The 18,689-nt window shown below is 38.2% G+C and overlaps 1 long non-coding RNA gene across 1 annotated transcript in view; it reads left to right on the top strand.

The window, feature by feature from the left end:
- Positions 1-15,811: 15,811 nt before the first annotated feature.
- Positions 15,812-18,689, top strand: part of LOC126236093 (uncharacterized) — a 108,943-nt gene continuing 106,065 nt past the window's right edge. The window contains exon 1 of the long non-coding RNA XR_007544869.1: positions 15,812-16,157. This is a non-coding gene — a long non-coding RNA (uncharacterized LOC126236093). The remainder of the gene's footprint in view (positions 16,158-18,689) is intronic.

Genomic DNA, 18,689 nt, shown 5'->3' with positions numbered 1-18,689 from the left:
TTTTGTTCGCTATGCTTTCAATCAAATCACTGAATGGGGACCAGAGGAAACCTATATGGAATGCAAGACCTACATTATTTAACACATCAAATAGGCACCGCAACTGTAGCTCAAGGATAAACCATAAAGACATGGTAATAATTCGTCAAAAGCAATAAACCTTTTTCCCAGCACAGAAGAAACCAATAATACAATTGTTGCTAAGTCTTCAACACATCCTCTTTTGAAACAAAAGTAATTATATTTACAAAAATGTTCGTGTATGAGGAAGGCGAGTGAAGTATAAGAATGGGCGAATCACTAGATTCCATAAAAAGTTTTTAAGTTTGACGTAAAGTGCCTACAATAATAAAAGACAACACGAATACATGCTTTTCATGTATGAAACATGTGTTTATATTCTATTGCTATCAGCGGAATAAGCTGCAAGTATACACATATTTGAAAGTATTACTTCGCAAATAAGTTGTAGCTTATGTCATCGAATCAGTTTGATTCAGTGCTTTTAAATTTATTTCACGATAATTCATCTCTCTTAGTAATTTACTACTGCGTGGAACACAAAAATATAACAACTATTTCATTAATGAAGAAAAAAATAATTTAAAAAAACATTATCTATACAATGCATGCGAACATCTGCTGTATTCTCACCGCTTGGAGCGCTAATGTCTCCAACTGTCAAACGGTAACAACCATGGAGGGAAGAATAATCTATTCTTACCTTCATGGTAACAACTTTCACACCAGAGAGTTTTGTGAATGGAGACTGGTTACTATATAGCAACTCGCGTTCGAAGGTTCGGCTATCATACAATACTTCACACCATTGGACACACTTCAGTTCCTGAACTAACGTGAAAATTGACCTGAACTTAGCACTGTTTATATGATTGGGGCAAGCCCAATATCAAATGGTGAATATGAGGTAATGAAAGACCAACATGATACAAAAGGTCGGAAAATAGAGTCAGGATTAAGGTTCTAGCAATGAAACAATTATTAATGACCAAATAATCCTTGATAATGTTTGCAGGTAAATTACTGAGAAGTCAAACACTAGGAAAATTGTCGTCCAAAAATTTCCAACCGTTTTTAGACTCACAAATATATTACCGGTACGTAACATAAGCGTACCAGGTAATGCCTCCTTATGTTATTCACTGCGGGTGTCTTTTATTGCAAAGCACGAAATAGCGTAAAATTTCCCATTTCTTTTCTTCTACAGAGCCGTATTTTTCACTGTGAAAATGATTATTTATTGAAAAGTGCTTTATCAATTGACATTATTTATGCACAATGTAGGCATTTTTCGCTTTCAGGTATTTGGCTGCTTTTGTGAAAGGACGCTTGTAACAAAAAATCCAAGTCCTCACGGAACGTCTGCAAAGCAAACACCATAAGAACTATAAAAAGACTGGACTCCGATTCAGAGAGCCGTTCAAATCCTCGTTTGATCATCCAAATTTAAATTAGCTGCAGTTTTCGTTAATGACTTAAGGCAAGTGATTTAACTCGTTTGAATAGAAACGGCCAGTTTCTTTCTATACCTTGTTTCTAATCCGACCTTGTACTTCGTGTCTTAAGATTTCATCGTCGACGTGACAGTAAATCCTAATCTTCCTTCCTTTCTTAACGCTGTATGGGGTAATACCCCGAAAGGCGGGCGAAATATTCTTTACAACTGTATGAAGTTTTGTTGTATGGCACACTGTTTAAATGAAGCTACATACAAACAATACTACCTAATCCAATTTATTTGTTTGTACATAGCATATGGCACGTAGCTCAGTGAAGCCGAAACGTATGGGACTGAGAGTGCATCGTGTCATACTCGCCCTGGTTTTTAACAACCTTGACTGAAGTGCATCTGCGCTGGGATTCATAGCATATAGCCATATACTCAATGATGACATTATTGCACGAGTTAGTGAGATTGATGGTATTATGGGACTAGGGTTTAAATCAGTTAGTGTAAAACATTGAATGTCTCGGAGAACTGAATAATGTTTCTGAGTTTAACGCTTGCTCTAAAGTCGATTTTATACTTTTCTCCTCTTGTGTACCTACAGGCGTACTGATTGCATCACTCTTAGGTTATGTGTTAAATTAGTGAATTTCTCTGTGCAAGAAGTAGTGAAATTGAATTTAATATCTTATGGGAGCCTTTATATTTTATGAAGTAACAGCTTTTTCATGAGATGAGAAAACATTTTATTTTCCAAGCACAGATAAAAAACTAACAAGAATAAACAACTCGTAACCAAGCCGACTACGGCAAAGATAAATATCTATCAGCTGCAGCTTTCACCCGCTGTTTTTGGCGCAGTGGATAAATGACGTCGCCACATCAGCCCCCCTCCTTTTGAAACCGGGTGCACCAGGTATGTGGGGAAACTTGCACTTGATTTTTCTACCAGCTCTCGTGAAAACATCTGGTGCAGGCAATGGCTGCTCCTGTTCTGCACTTGCTGCTTCGTTGTCCTCTTCTGAAACCGAGGGCTCGGCGAGACTCTCTGCTGTTTCTTTGGCCTCCACGTTTGAGGGTGATTTTGCAGACCGAGGAAGGAGTGTACCCTCTTCGGTGTAAGCAGATTTAAGCCGCTCAATTGAGACTGTCTCTTCTTTAGCATCCTTATCGATTTTGAAGCTGTGGCTTCCTCTTGTGATTACCCTGTATGGTCCAGAGTAAGGCGAAACAAGCGGTGGGTGCACCGTATCATCCCCAAGACACACGTGGGACGTTGCTTGCAGGTCCTTATGTACAAACACTCTCCGGTCTCCATGTCTGACAGGGTTAGTGGGTTTGATGTTTCTCATTATAACGCTGAGTTGTCTCGCGAATTGCGTGCATAGCTCAGGGGCGAACGGCTGTGTAGATGCTGGAACGATAAATTCTCCAGGAACCCTCAATTGCTCGCCATAAACCAATTCTGCGGAAGAGCATTGTAAGTCATCCTTCACGGCCAGTCTCAATTCGAGTAGGACCAGCGGTAGTGCTTCAGGCCATGAAGTGGAACTACACATTAATGCAGCTTTGAGCGTGCGGTGTAGTCGTTCCACCATTCCTTTACTAGATGGATGACAGCTTGTGGTGCGTAGGTGGTTGCACCCGCACAGCAGTAAAAGTTCATTGAAAAGTTGGCTTTCAAACTGCCTTCCGCGATCTGTTGTTATGTTTTGCGGAACGCCAAACCTGGAGAACCATGAATGCAACAGTGCTTTTGCAACCGACTCCGCAGAAATGTCTTGTATTACAACTACTTCTGGCCACCTGGTAAAACGATCAATGATTGTGAGCAAATAGCGCTGTTCTTCCAGGCGACACTACTTTGGGGGAAACTAACTTGACTGTAGCTCGTACTCCTGGATGTGATAGGTTATGTAGTGCACTATAAATCTCGCGACGATATTGTTCTGGTATGTAAGGTCGCTCCTTTCCTTTTGCTACATCACACCAATTTCCGTCTGGAACATTTGGGACAGACACACGTCTGAGCTGCAGCGCAGTTCTCTGTTCCTCTATTAGACGGCGCAAGAAAGGATCTTCTCGTTGTTTAGACGCTAACTCGGTCCAACGAATTGCATTTAAACTGGCACAATTCCTAGACAGACAATCTGCGACCAGGTTGTCTTTTCCTGAAATGTGACGCACGTCAGTTGTGAACTGTGCAATGTACTCGACTTGCCTGCACTGACGTGGTGAATTGAGCTCTGTGGCTCGTTGAAATATAGATACTAACGGCTTGTGATCCGTAAAAATTGCAAAGTGCCTCCCTTCGACAGCCGTGCGAAAATGATTTATGGCTAAGTAAATAGCAAGCAACTCACGGTCAATAGCACTCCATTTTTGCTGCTGTTGAGTCAGGTTTTTAGAGAAAAATGCGAGCGGCTGCCATCTGCCATCAACTTCTTGCTGTAGCGTTGCACCCACTGCTGTTTGGCTCGCATCAACCATGAGCGCTTGGCTCACATCAACCATGAGTGCTAAAGGAGCGCTCAATCTTGGATGTCCCAGTAGTGTTGCCCGAGAAAGACATATCTTTAAGTCATGGAAAGCTGCTTCAGCATCTGGACTCCATGGAATTTTACGATTTCCTGTTGTATTTTTACCTGCAAGTAACGTTGTGAGTGGCTCTTGGGCGGCAGCTAATTTAGGTAAGTGACGTCTGTAATAGTTGAGCATGCCTAAAAATCTGCTACGTCCTTTGTAAGTTGTGGGAAGGGGCATCTGTTGTACTGCTTCAACCCGCTCAGGCAAAGGTGACAGGCCTGCTGCTGAAACCAAATATCCCAGGAACTTAACCTGGCGTTTTCCAAACGTGCACTTTGTTTCGTTAATAATTATGCCATACTCTGTCAGACGACGGAAAAGCTGCCGCAGATGTTCGACGTGCTGATATACAGAACCAGAGAATACTAAAATGTCGTCCATATAACAAAATACGAATGGTAATTCTCGAAGCACCCATGCATGAATCTTTGCCATGTTTGGGCAGCGTTTCTGAGGCCAAATGGCATAAAATTGTACTCAAACAAACCGAATGGTGTGATAACTGCTGTTTTTTTAATGTCAGATGGAGTCATGGGAATCTGTGAAAATGGTTTGGCGCAATCAATCACACTAAATATTTTGGCATTGCTAATCGTACTGTTAAAATCAGTCACATTGGGTACTGGGTAGCGGCGGGAATTGTGCGGGCATTGAGCGCCCTGTAGTCCCCACATACTCTCCATGAATTGTCTTTTTTACGGACCATGTGAATTGGAGATGCCCATGAACTATCAGACCTACTTACAATACCTGTTTTTAGAAGTCTGTCGAACTCAGCTCGCGCCGCGAGCAGCTTCTCTGGAGGCAGATGCCGCGGGCGGAAGGCGACGGGTTGACCTTGTGTCGTGCTGATGTGGTGTTGAGTATTGTGTCTGCATTTCCTGGTTGCGTTGACGGATTCGGTAAGTGCTGGAAAGTCTTGAAGCAGTTTACGAAAAAGTGATTCCTCCGACAGTGCTCTGATATTGCCTACAGTATACGAAACGTTACGACTGTCGGGTGTCTTCTTGCGTGACGCACACGTGTGCGCCCCCCTTAGTTGCGGGTACGAAATCGTATCACAATATCCCGACGCGGATGACGCGGTAGAGGAGCCGGAAATCTTCGCGCGGAAAGACACGGGCATACGTCGGTAGTTCCGTAAAAAGTCCGCTCCAATTATAGGACTCGGCACATCAGCAACCACAAAAGTCCATTTTGGATGGAAGTTGGAATTCAGATGTAATGCCAACTGTTTCTCACCATAGGTAGATATTCTGGAATTGTTTGCCGCAGTCAGCACATGTTGCGTTGTTGTCGTGAGTATATCACCTCTCTTTCTTGGCTAAACAGTGACTTCTGAACCTGTGTCAATCAGAAACTTCTCACCTGAAGAGAGGTCCAACACGAACAATCGGTGTGATTGGTTGACTGCAGATACCGTGGCGTTTTCACCTCTTTGAATCACGCTATGACTCGGGAGCCTATGTTGTTGTTGACGAACGTTAGCGCCCTTTAACACCCGCCTTTTAAGTTTTTGTAGCTGCAGGGTTGAATCCCAGATAGCACAGTAAGCCGTTTTCAAACTTGTTTCCAGATGTAAAGTTCAAGTATATAAGCTTGATCAAAGCTGGAATATTCAGGCCTGTTAGTTGGATTCGAGCTTGAAACAAACATCAAAGTTGGCAGAGTTCAAGCTATATTTCAAGCTTGACTTATCAAGTTTGGCTCCAGCTGTATCTACACACGTGGAATACAGCCTGGTATTTACAGCTTGTTTTAAGCTATATAATTATTAATCTGAATTTGTTGAACCTAATTAATTAAATGAATATCAGAATGGAAATGGTGTGAAAAAAATTATCAAGACATTTATGTTTAAAATTTTTTATTTTCAAAGTGTTTAAAATTGTTTTATTTCAAAATTTAATTATTCTGAAGCCCCTCCGGCCCCAGCACACAGACCAGAGCAGGATCAAATTTTGCTGACTTCTGTCGAGATAATGATCCTGTAACAGGTAAAAGAAAATGTTAGTCATAACTAAACATAACAAATGTAAAAAGTTGAAACTGATCAACCTAAATATGAAAAGTAATGTTACGCTTATCATAAAGACGCTTAACTTTTGCCAAGGATGAGTCACAAGAAATTTTGTGTCCATCACCACAGAAAGAATTAACAGCTTCAACAAAATCTCTCAAGACTGATGGCGTAATAACAGACTGCAACTCTGATTTTATTGTTGTCCCAACTTTAAGACTTCTCTGACTTGAATTTTTTGAGTATGTTTACTTTGTACAAGAGTGTCATACTAACGGCAAGAAATTTCATATTACCGCAATTAAAGAGCAGTCAAAGCTACGTAAATAAAAAAGACTGACACCTATGTAGTGACTGGTTCTTGATGTACTTTTTCCCGTTCACCATGTCATTACTATTTGTATTCACAAAGAAAACTTTTCACACTTCACGATTATTCATTCATGGTGTGACACACGTGAGTACTTACAAGTAAACAAATGTAATAGGGTGATATATATAAAAAGGCGAGATTTTAAAAAGGTAAAATAACATTAAGTTTTAATTTATTGGCGCCACGTACTAGAGAGCTAGTTTTAAATGACCTCTTTTTACTGAACAACTTGTAATATGTATTCTTAGCTGGTAATCCATTTCACTTTCATCCAGGCTCAATTTTTCTACGTAAAAGAATATGATATTTCTTTACGTTACGTAATAGTATTTAACATTTGTAATATTAACGTACCACTAGAGAAAAATGCACCAACATACCTGTAATACACTATATATCCTCTTCAGACCCGGTGTAGCAGTAAGGCACGAGACGCCAGACACTTATCGAACTATTTTCCAGTATAAAACAAACTTCACAACAGTCAACAATCATTAACGTGCGTCACAAAGGTAAAATGGCCATAAACCTAGCAGAGTCAGTGCAAGGCTTATAAACGCTTGTGGTGCTTCCCGTGGACGTCTATGGAAGCTATGCTGCGTGTGCATCTGCTGTACAGCCTTCCAGGGAAATTAAAGTTTATTTCAAGCTTGGGAAAATTATTTTAATTCAAGCTAAATTTTTACAGCTTGATGTAAACTGTGTAACAGGTTGATTTTTCAATCTTGAATTTTCAACTGAACCTAAACACAATATCCACCTTGAAATAAGCTGTGTAACAGGTTGATTTTCCAATCTTGAATTTTCAACTGAACCTAAACTCAATATCCACCTTGAAATAAGCTTGAGTGCTAGCTGGGATACATTGACGGGCAGTGTTACCAAAGCATCTGTGGTACCAGCACCATTGATCTGTCAAATCCTGTTGGATAGCATTTCTTCGTCTTTTCCAACTGCGACTTCGTAGCTGCTGGTGGTGTGAAGTTATTTGCACGTTGAGTTTTGCCACTTGTGCTGCCAGTTGCTGTATGGTGGGTTCGGTCGATGAACACTGCTGTTGGGAAGTATTATTGCATGTTCCTGGCTCACTGACGTCAGATTCCATCACACTACACGTTCTTGGGCCTCTATCCTGGCTGTAGTTGAACTCGGAACATGCAGAAACTTCGGTTAAGGTGTTTGCGATGGTGTCTGCCTTTTATGCTAAGACTTGCAATGGTAAGTCTGTTTCTGCTGCAATGACGGCAGGGATGTTGGCAGGAAGTTTACGAAGCCATATTAGACGTAAAGACTCTTCAGGTAGGAGTTCCGGGCCGGCTAATGTACGTAAGGCTTTGAGTACTTGTGACGGAGTCTTGTCCCCCAAATCTTCGTATGCGAAAATTTTTTGTAATCGCAAATCTGGTGACAACGTATAATGCTGTATGAGAGCTTCCTTTAGCACAAAGTAATTTTGTTGCGACAAGGTTTCTTCTACTTGCTCTATCACTTCCAAATTTAGATGTGAAACCACTATATTAAATTTGTCAATGTTGTTAGGCGCCCCACGCTGCCGAAATATGCATTCAGCCTGCGTAAACCAAAGCTGGGGGCGCGTCGTCCAGAACGCGGAAAACTTACCATTTCCGTGTCGCGCGTAGGTACTCCCATCTCTTGCGTTAACATCTGTCGTTCCGTTTTGTGGCGAATCAAAGGGCGTGGACTGCGATCCTTGGTGGAACAGACTATAGTCTTCAATCTTGATTCCACTACCCCATGCTTTTGTCTCTGAATTCATTATTCTCGTCGGTATATATATTTTCTTTATGCTTCTGCTACGATTTTTCGGGGTCACCACTATGGGAGCCTTTATATTTTATGAGGTAACAGCTTTTTCATGAGATGAGAAAACATTTTATTTTCCAAGTACAGGTCAAAAACTAACAAGAATAAACAACTCGTAACCAAGCCGACTACGGCAAAGATAAATATCTATCAGCTGCAGCTTTCACCCGCTGTTTTTGACAGGCGTCTAAAGCTAGCGAAACGAGGGATGCTCAACTACCGGACCTACCGATAGATGGCTCTACCAGCTGATTACTATCGTCTGTATTGCCCGCCATATTTGAATTTGCCAAGAAGTTTCTCTCGGTCTGTATGGTGTATAAGGAATTAAGGATTATCGAAATGGTGATTTCTTGTTCCGCTTGCAATTGTACGAAGCGATGGAGTAAGGAAAGTGACTCACCATTTCACAGGTAATAGAACTACCGATACAATACGACAACAATACAGACTTAGTGCGTTTGCTAATTCGGTGTTTTTGATCAGGTTTCCTCTAAAGCACCCAGAGCTGCTAAAGAAGTGAATTACTTCCGTGAAGCGGAAAGATTTTAAACCTACATCTTGCAGTTTTCTGTGCGGAAACCTTTTCCGACAAGATGATTACGTAGTGAGCCCTGGAACGTAGAAGAAACGTCTCAGACCCGAAACAGTGCCATCAGTTTTTGACTTTCCGACACATTTGATGCCACCAAATAAACAGCCACGACGACATGTTAGGATTTTGAGTGACAAGGATGCTTCTCCATTTGAGGTAGCTAATTAATTCCCCTGCTATGTGTGTGGTTTTGACTTTTGTGAATTTATTTCGTACGGACACAAATGGGCTGTATAGGTCTAAGCAATGTTGTGATACAGTTCCATATTTTTGTTTTTAGCGTTCTGTCCTGGAATCCGTGCTTGATTTGCCCTCTGCAGAAGCTACTGATTGCGTGGAGAATGTTGTCAATGAGAATTCTTCCGTGGAAAGCATGTCCCATTTATCCAATGCAGAAGCTGGGAATTGTGTCGAAAGCGTTAGTGTAAAGATGTTTTCACACTCCCAAAGTTTTCTTGTAATATTTTTTCATCAAGCCTTGAGTTATTTCAAGCATATATAACGAAATTATTTCTTTATTTCAGAGTGCAGTTAGTTCTGAAGTAACTGATTGTGGTATATAGTCGAAAGTAGAAATGGAAGACAAGGCGTCGGAACTTACAATTTTTTCTCAGACATTGTGCACGAATTAAAACGTAAACTGAAGTGCGTCCGTGAAAAACTTCGAAGAAGAGAGAAGAAAGTGTTTTCCATGGATGACATCATAAGTTCATTGACGGAGAAGGGGCATCTTCCTATGAAGTTACATACCTTCCTCAATCGTCAGAAAGGAACACAAGTCGAATTAGTGTGCAATTTAGTGGACAACTCTCTCTCGTTAAAGGGTAATAGATACACAACAAATGTGAAAATGTTTGCGATGACTGTGTACTTTTATTCACCAGCAGCATATGAATACCTGCAAAAATTAATGCCTCTGATCCATAAATCATTGATTTCCAAATGGGTGGCAAGTGTCGACTGTGAAACTGGCTTCTTAAAAGATGTTTTTAAGTACGTTGATTCGAACCCAACTGTAAGGGACCAGTTCAGCGATTCATGTCTAATTGTAGACAGTGTGGCACTTAGGAAGCAAGTAGTTTGGGACCAAGGAACAAAGCAATGCACAGGTTTCCAGAATGAGATTTTCACTCTGCATCGGAGTGTGCGCTGATATGAAACTTCCTGGCAGATTAAAACTGTGTGCCCGACCGAGACTCGAACTCGGGACCTTTGCCTTTCGCGGGCAAGTGCTCTACCATCTGAGCTACCGAAGCACAACTCACGCCCAGTTCGCAGGAGAGCTTCTGTAAAGTTTGGAAGGTAGGAGACGAGGTACTGGCGGAAGTAAAGCTGTGAGTACCGGGCATGAGTCGTGCTTCGGTAGCTCAGATGGTAGAGCACTTGCCCGCGAAAGGCAAAGGTCCCGAGTTCGAGTCCCGGTCGGGCACACAGTTTTAATCTGCCAGGAAGTTTCAATACACAGGTTTTTTAGAGTTTGGTGGGGAAGTGCCTCAGTCAAAAGAAGTAATAGAGGCATCGGAGGCTCTGGTTTTCATGCTTGTCTCTATTAAAGGCAAATTTATATGCCCGATTGCATATTTCTTTATCAATGGTGTACAGGCAAATAATCTGGCCACACTGATAAAATCCGCTTTAGAGAGGCTGCATAGTTCTGGCATTAGGGTTTGATGTGTTACATGTGATGGCTGCAAGGTAAATATAAGCACTTTACGTTCACTTGGCTGTACTTTAAATTTTTCCAAGGGTGATTTTAAGAGCTACAGTGTTTATTGTATCTTGGACATGTCATATGATTAAGTTTGCCAGAAATGCTCTAGCAGAAGTATCTGCTATTGAGTCTCCAACTGGCATTATTAGATGGCATTTCATTGAGCAATTGAACAAGGTACAACAAGAAGAAGGTATGACATTTGCCAACAAACTATCAGGACAGCATATAAGTTATGTAAATAGAAAAATGAATGTTTCATTCGCTCTTTGAGTTCTAGTGTGGCAGATAGTATAGAGTTTTTGAGGAGGGTTGGTGATCCAAATATTAAAGGAAGTAAAGCAACAGCAGAATTTTTGTATAATATTGATAGGATTTTTGATATTCTGAACTCCAGAAATCCATTAGGTAAAGGGTATAAGAGCCCCCTGAGACTTGACAACAAATCTTATTGGCTTGGTATTAAAAAAAAAAAAAAAAAAAAAAAGGTTCAAATGGCTCTGAGCACTATGGGACTTAACATATATGGTCAATATGGTCATCAGTCCCCTAGAACTTAGAACTACTTAAACCTAACTAACCTAAGAACATCACACAACACCCAGTCAACACGTTGGTATTTTCAGACACACTGAAAATTACATCAAAAGCTTAAAAATCATTGGTGTTCCATTGCTGCTCCATGCAAGAAATACTTTTGCTTTAGGGATAATTTTCAATATGCAATCAGTAAGGCACATAGCTCTGACAAGTATGCTTCGTATTGAATCTCCTTTGAAGTATTTGCTAACATACAAACTGTCACAAGACCAAATAGAGCTTTTTTTCCCCTGCATTCGGTCCAGATGTGGTTGGAACAACAATCCAAATGCATACCAGTTCAAATGTGCCATGAGAAAGTTGCTCTTGGGTAACACTGTCACTGCAATGAATGGAAATTGCTCAAATTTTAATGTGTGTTGTTTGCCACCTGTTTATGATTTTCATGCAAGAAAGCATGTAGTAGAAAGTGATGAAAGTGCTGCAGAAAATGAAGTAGAGGAGTGGTGTGCACTTCTTGATGATAAGATTAAGTTCTCATTTCACAAGTAAAACATACTCCTACTCTATTATATTGCAGGGTATGTGTCATTGCGCCTTTCAAGGCAGATCACATGCAAAGACTGTCTTCACATACTGAAGCCACCAGTAGTTAAATCTGCATTAGAATGTGATTCTCTCTATGCTTTTCCCAATATGACCAATAAAAATACATTTGTAAATTTTGTTAACCGGGGAAAACTGGTTAAAACAAGTGACTGTGTGTACTCTGTTGTAGAATACTTAGAAACTGTTTCAGATGTTTGTGATTGCTGGGGATATGTGACAGAAATATATACAGGCCAAGATTTTGCATTGGGTTAAAAATAAATTTGTAGATTACCCATTTCCTGCTCTTGGTCATGATTACCATTATGAAATTAGGATTGAGGACTTACATCAGATTCAACTTGTTTGTAAGATTGCATCCCTATACTCCTGCATACGCTTAAAAACGTGTGGAAAAAAAGCCTGCTGAGAAAATTTTAAACAACAAATCAAGTATAAGGCAGAAGTTAAATAAACTCATATTGTTTAATCATGTATAGTGCTCAAATTGGAAAAATTATGTAATGGGACATTCCATGCAGTTGGGTGTGACATTTTGACAGATTTTTTAAAACTATTTTGTCCATAGATTTGTTGTTGTGTAATGATGAACTTCAAAAGATGATTCACATTGAAGTAAAATTAAGTCTTTACATCCTGTGTAGATATTGTAACAAAATTATAATTGTTTATTATATAAGCTTATTTTAAGATGTTTGGTGTTACAAAATATGCACTTGCATTAAAAACGGGTGATTTGTGTGAAATTAATGAAAAAAAAAAATGTTCTGAGACTTATTTGACAGTTGGCTTTCAGTGTGAGAAAATATTTCCCTCAATAACTATGTTAACTTGAATTTTTCACTTTAAGAAAACAGTTTAATCACAGGATGGGTGTGATCTAATGAAGTATGCGGTGGCCCTATGTTTCAAACAGTAATGTTTGTGGATACTCTGCAACATAAGAGCAATAAAAATGTTACTCTGTTAATTCTTGTTTTAATACTTCCTATAATGAACACAATGTTCCAGTTGATCATAAGCATTCTTATTACTTTATAACTGTTCTAGAATAAGGGGATCGAGTCAGGCAAAACCTAATTTTCTGAATTTTGTCTTTATTTTGCTAGGATGTCTTTCTATTATATTTCCTGTGTTGAGGGGGGGGGGAGAATGCAAATAATCATATAGAATTATCTTTCTAGCACTACAAAGGACAGAATACAGTGATTACAGGTACACGTGGAAATCTAGGAAATTTCAGTATTCATGTTACATGCCTAATTTTCAACAACATTTACCTTAATTATACGGTTACACTTTTTGCTGACTTCTTGAACTGTGTACTACATGTTAAAAAGATTTTGTTTGGTCATAGTAATAAAAGCATTTCATTTTGTTAGTTCATATGTCCCATACGGAACTGAAATTATCGAGTTATGATGACAAAGGAAGGAAATAACATTAAGGAATCTTACTTCACAGAAATTATGTAACAATGGTTACACTTTTTGCTAGTTAACTTTAACATGAACCATTTAGTTTTCCATTAAGGGTGAAAGCAGTTGCACGAGTCACGTAAAGAACACAGTTTCCCATAGGGAACTAAAGTATTTTACGTTTGAGTTATTGCAGACCCAAAGTACTGTGATCTTCATATTTCTATTTAAAAAAGTTTATAACTCAAATTCACAGACATTTTGGAATCTGTACATACATGTGTGTAGCAAGATACTTTTCATGTGCCATGTGGAACCTTTAATTTTCCGGTTTAAATATAATTTATTTCATGAATTACCTTTAATACCAGCACTGTCTGAATGCATTATTTACCATTTAGAAGAAGAAATATTAGTGTACAGAATAAAAAACCTCATGAAAAATGCGAGAGATTGTTCTGTACAGAACTTGGAATGGCTCTTTATCAATAGCAGGTAAAAAAGAAGGCTTCTATTAAATGTTCAAAGAAACCAGTCAGTACCTCTTAATTCGCCATAGAGGTGATACAGTAATAAAACAATTTACTTTTTTCAGAATTTCTGCTAAGTATTAAAAGTGTGAAGGCCTATTCAATTAGTATTTGCTTTACCAATAACCTGTAGTACAAGCACACGTATAAGCAGATAATTACGGGAGTCAAGAGTTATGTTAAAATTAAAGATACTGACTGTTACTACTTGCTCACAAAACATTGTAGTTGCTGTACAGTTTATGCTGTATGTGGTGTACCCAATGTGATTCCTGAAGGACATAATATTCTGTTATCCTATGGGAGTGCACTGGTACCACACCTACCGAAAGTACGTTTTGTTGTGGAATAGTTGTATCAGATGTCTGTACCAGAAAACAAATCTCCACTGTGACACCCTCATGTTCTTGGTATGCTATTAGCTATTATTACAGGAATACTCTTCACATGGAGGAGGAAGCATAGTGAGATTTTCTTTTTCATCATTTCCAACATTGTACACAACTTTCTTGCACTTTTATGTTATCACATTTTTCCCTTGACAATCGAAAAGAGAGAGGGGAAAAAAAAAAATTTAAGCGAGCTTTCATAACTGAAAACTCTACTTGCGTCATTTGTTATTTTCAAAATGTTACTCTCTTTCCAAATACTGTCCTATTTCTTCAAACCAATTTTGAATTTCTCAGGTTATTACATATTATTTACTGTACATTGTCCACCAATACTTCTGTTGTTACCAGATAGTTTGTAATGTGGCACTACCTTTGTGCCACTGGTATTGGCTAGTGTACTTTTGCAGATAAGAAAATCGACTGGACTAGATTGTCCTGTCAGTATAGGACAAATTCAGACAATATGGAACTTTTTACACTAAATTTGCAATATAATGTCACCCTTGTCTCACACAGATTGTAGCAACCATTGGAGTGCCTGTCTGGCCAGCTTCTGCAGCTTTCACTTTCAGGTTTGTTTTTTGCTTGGGTCGTATACTGACAACCAGTCATTCCAGTGATTGACACCATGTCAAAGACTGGAACCAAGATTCACAGAAATAGAATTCTATGGTTGTAATTCAAAGTGTAATTAATTTTGGTCACTGACATGTTTTGAATTCAATTTTAAAATTGTTTGGGTGTCAGACTGGAAAATTAGTTTTAAGACACCCCAACCTTAAAATTAACAGCTGTGTTCGAGGTTATTTTCAACGAGTTCCTTCACTTCCTACATCATCATGGATCAGTCCAATATAATATTATTATTAGACTTAACTTCCAAATGATACAAGTCATGCATTTACGAGGAGCCTTAACGTTGGGCTTTGTGTCTGTCTCATTTAAATGTATTTCTTGTCTCGTATCAAAGACTGAAGCACTGTTAAAAACTGGTGCTTCTACCATATCACTGAGTTTAAATACACCGTGTCATGTACAGGCGTTAATAAAATCATGACATTTAAATTACTGATCAAAGAGAGAGCCAAATTCGTAAGTGCATGTTGCAATTACAGTGTCAGCATATATGCAGATCGGTAATGCATCACTTCAGATAATAAAAAATAACGATTTTTTCCGTTTATACGTAAGTAATACTTTAGTAGTTCAGTTGTAATTTCTGTTGTCAGTAAAGATACCCTAAGCAAACGATGTCAACTTTGTTTCAAGAGACCTCTTCACTGTTGTCCACACTTGATTTTCCGAATTATACCAGTAGTTAAAAGCTTCGGCAAGTAAGGTAATTTGTTGACCTCCATTGAATCTTAAATAGTGTTTTAAAACGGGCAAATAAGTAAAGCACTCATAAAATAGTAAACAATTTATAGGTCAGCTTGTCAAACTTTCAAAACACACTCGAAGTTAGGATTTTCATAGCAGAACTGTCACTGTTTTTTCTCGCTAGATTAGAAATACTTCATTATGTTGATGTGTAGATATCTAGAACATCCAATATAAAATACTTATGAGGGCGCAGAACGAAAAACATTTTCATCCGTGTTTTGACACTTCGTTTTTTGCCAAATTCAGATATGGCGGACACTCAATGATAATCTCTTACCGGCACGGGCTAGACCCATCTATCGGTAGGTCCGGTAGTTGAGCATCCCTCATTTCGCTAGCTTTAGACGCCTGTCTGTTTTTGGCGTAGGGGATAAATGACGTCGCCACAATCTCAAATAAGCGTGGAGATGTTGCGTTTGTAACCCCAGCGAAGTCAAATTGGAATGCATGCTTCTTGCTGTTAAGCCTACCAGTAAAGTTCGGTATCGGAAGTAAAGCCGTTATCTATTGCCTTAAAAATGAATGAAAGTGATACGATTCTTTGCTTCGTTATTGGAACTTGCCATATCAGCTGTTACGCGTAAGATGATGCAACTATATGCAAATTCATTGCTGGCACAGACTTGGACGGAATCAACTCTTCGGTCTCGAGACAGTTTGGAAGTTTTTCATCCGGTTTTGGCGAAGTGACTGTGGTTGTATTGTAAGGTATACAGTTACTAATTTTTGTTTCCGTTTCACGCAAGAAATGCAATGTATGTTGCAATGCTGCGTAGTTTCTCTAAATCGGAATGAGGAGACTACTGATCAGAGTTTAGAACTGTGATGAAATTCTTCTCAATACTATAATTACGCTTTGTGACAAGGCATGCCTAAACCATTCTTTTATATTAACACCAGGTTTGAATTGTACTGAATTTGCTGACTGTGATTGCATACCGTATCCATTACTGAGTAAATAACTATTATTTTTGCGAAACTAAATTTGTGCGTTGAGAAGTTAGTCGCCCATTCAAAGAAAAGGAAATTACCATAAAGCTTGTAATTTGTGATTTTACTCAGCCGTTTTCAAAGTTGTTCTGTTGCCGCTATTTTTCTGTTGTTGTGCTTTATTGCAGAGGTCAAAGTAAGGAAAATGAAAGTCCAATACTACTAACTGCTACCACTGAACATGTAGGGCCAATATTGCAGCAGATGGAGCCCATACCATTTAAATCTGATTGTTATTCGAGAAAATAAAAACTTACCATGTGATATTGATTCGTGGAAGAATCTAGCCTCTAGAATTTAGTGATGACAGGCCCCTACTGCCACAACACAGTTTAATATAAGTGTTACTGTAAATGACAAGATCCAGTTCTCAAAAAGGAAAGAAAATGAACCAATTATTTACAAATAGATACTGCAGGAAAGCCTTAAATTCTGTAAATCAGATATATTGGCAGTGGTAATTTTTATAACAGAAGTTATGTTTCTTACTAAGTGTATCATCAGATCTTCCAAGGATTATCCTACATAATGTTCCCCATCTTAAAAGAGATGAATATTAACAGCATTAATACATATTGCTAATTATAAAATTTATTGATTGTTGGATGTACATGATCTCTTCCAAGTAGTGTGTGTGGTGTGCAGGCATTTCTAACTGCAAATTGCATTGTCATAAGATGTTATTTCTATAAGTTGCATGTAGCTGCCTCTTCTTCGTAACTTATGTAAACAATAATTTTCATATTCATATTTAGTAACATAGCAACTAAACTACAAAAGAAACTCCAAAAATATGCAATTCAATGACACAGAACTTACTAACATGCACATCGCTGCTGCTACCTACAACTGAGGTGAAAATCAGTGGGATCATATATAACTGTGAGAGTAAAATGTTCCTGGTTTACATGATATTTTTATGTGCCTGCTGAAAAATAGCAGTAGTAGTATCAAATCACTCTGTGCAGATATAACAAATGAGTCCTTCATGTCTGTCTGCTTCTGCGAATACCTAACACATGGGATAACTGTTATTATCTGTAATAAGACCATTAAACAAAATATGCTTATTATTTACTCAGACCCTTATTAGAACCCCTGGATAATGGGGAACTTGAAACACATGTTCCCAGGGCCAAACTGAAACATTTGATAAAATATGTATTATAACCCTCTCAGTTGCAAATAGTCGCATTTGATACCTAATTTGGATTGCACATTATGATTATTTTCAGATGTAAAATAAAAAATTAATAAACAACTATTTCAGCATACAAAACAGATAGAAAATATTTAAAATTATTATTTTTTAATTGTATCTGAATAACCAGACAATGTAGATTGACAGTATTTAAAATTCCTAAAATTGTACATGATTAATCATGAGTTGTGAAAAGTCAAAAATCTTTAAAACCACAGTCAGAGCTGTAAAATAAAGGTAACCGCACAACACACTTGTGTTAATATTTCATGGCATCGTGGACAATGCATCTGAGCACAATAAAAAAAAAAAAAAATTCTTTAAGTTCACCCTTGAAGTCACATAGGCACTGTGTATAAAATTACATGATCTCCAAATGCTGTCTTACTATTTGGTACTGCCGTGTGTTCTTTAATTGGGTCTCAAAAGTTCTTCCAGTCGTTACGTATTAATGTTATACACACCCAAAAAATTAAATTTACAATGTGATGTATTTGTATGAATCATTTCTTAGTTTTAAATTAATTGTATTATATCATCTAGACAGTTCTTCCATGCATTGTAATACCACACAATATCAGTACATTACCACTTCCCCTCACAACTTCCTCCCTTCCTTAACCATCATTTATGACATGGTTCTGTTTGAAGCATAGTGGGCTTAGTAAAATACTAGATGCTGTGGATGTTAACACAGTAGTATTGTACTGTAACCTTTGTCCTACAGCTCTGACTACATTCTTTTTAAAGTATTTTAACTTTTCACAACTCATGATTCATGCCTTTCAATTCTAAGAATTTTAATTGGTAAATATTTAAGTTACCGTTATCTGGTTATTCAGGTACAATTTTTAAAAATTAATAAATTTTAAATATTTTTAATATGTGTTACATAGTAAAATATTTTTTTATCAATATTTTATTTTACATCTGAAGATGGTCATTATATGTTATCGAAAATAGTTATCAAGTATGACCTTTTTCAACAGACAAGGAAGCCCTTGAGTTCAGTGTTGCAATTTCAACCTATAGTAAGGCTCATTTGAAAC

The sequence above is a fragment of the Schistocerca nitens genome, chromosome 2 (assembly GCF_023898315.1).
Source record: "Schistocerca nitens isolate TAMUIC-IGC-003100 chromosome 2, iqSchNite1.1, whole genome shotgun sequence".
In the NCBI taxonomy this organism is placed as follows: domain Eukaryota; kingdom Metazoa; phylum Arthropoda; class Insecta; order Orthoptera; family Acrididae; genus Schistocerca; species Schistocerca nitens.
This window is presented reverse-complemented; position numbering and strand designations above follow the sequence as displayed.